A 1,397-nucleotide genomic window follows, 5' to 3' on the forward strand; every position below is an offset into this window, starting at 1 on the left:
AAGAGGCTTGAGTTAGCAAACACTTTCAGAAAGATCTGATTGATGAGGAGGTAATTTAAATTGTCATGTCACACTAAAGGATGAACATTAAAAGACCTCAAAATACTGCAGCCAGATTTTAGAGTAGTTCATTAGCCTATTTATGTGGAACAGACATGAAAACAAATCTATTGTGACTGAAACTGAACATGCAGTATCTATTTTCTTCTAGGAGAGAACTTATCATGGTTGGCTTTGGTTGACAACTTGGCACTCCTGGGAAAAGCAAACCTCAATTGTGGACCTGCTTCTATTGGAATGGCCTGTGGACAAGTCTGTGAGGCATTTGGCTGATTGTTGAGTGATGTGGGAGGACACGGGCCCAACCCACTGGGAGTGGTGCCACCCTGGGCAAGTGATCTTGGGTTGTATAAGAAAGCAGGCTGGCTAAGAACAGGCCAGAGGAGCAAGCCAGTAAGCAGAGTTCCTCCATGGCCTCTGCTCCAGCTCCTACCTCTAGGTTCCTGCCCTGAGTTCCTGCTGGACTTACCTCAAAAATGAATGACCACTTGAAAGTAAAAGATGCAACAAACCTTTTCCTACCCAAGGTTATTTTGGTCAGTGTTTTATCACAGCAATAGAAAGCTAACTAGGACAGAGATTATTAACAGAAACAACAGAGTGGAGCGACAGGATAATTGAGTGGTTGTTTAATTAATAAGTGCTTTGCCATAAAAAATTCAACTTTAGTCACAATTTAAACTTCTTTTGTTTTGAAATTACACAGAACTCTTTATTGCCACCAAGGTGAACTTAAGTTGATGGTAGATACTCAAAAGAATATGTCCTGTAAGTAATAAAAACTCAGCTAAGGAATAATAACCAGAGGGATGGATTTAGAAGTCATTCACAGCATCAATAACTGAGGAAACATGTTGGTTACAGAGAACAAGGAAGCAAAGCCTTAGAAACCATTAGCTGCTGAAAGAAAGAAAAGGAGGGAAAGAGGGGGGGAGGGAGGGGAAAAGGATGGAAGGAAGGAAGGAGGAAAGGAAGGAAGGAAGGAAGGAAGGAAGGAAGGATGGAAGGAAGGAAGGAAGGAAGGAAGGATGGAAGGAAGGAAGGAAGGAAGGAAGGATGGAAGGAAGGAAGGAAGGAAGGAAGGATGGAAGGAAGGAAGGAAGGAAGGAAGGATGGAAGGAAGGAAGGAAGGAAGGGAGGGAGGGAGGGAGGGAGGGAGGAAGGAAAGAAGGAAGGAAGGAAAGAAGGAGGAAGGAAGGAGGAAGGAAGGAAAGAGGAAGGAGGGAGGGAAGGAAGGAAGGAAGGAAGAAGGAAAGGAAGGAAGGAGGAAAGAAGGAGGAAGGAAGGAGGAAGGAGGGAGGGAAGGAAGGAAGGAAGGAAGGAAGGAAGGAAGGAAG

This window comes from Nannospalax galili, unplaced genomic scaffold (assembly GCF_000622305.1).
Source record: "Nannospalax galili isolate Female #2095 unplaced genomic scaffold, S.galili_v1.0 scaffold405, whole genome shotgun sequence".
Classification (NCBI taxonomy): Eukaryota; Metazoa; Chordata; class Mammalia; order Rodentia; family Spalacidae; genus Nannospalax; species Nannospalax galili.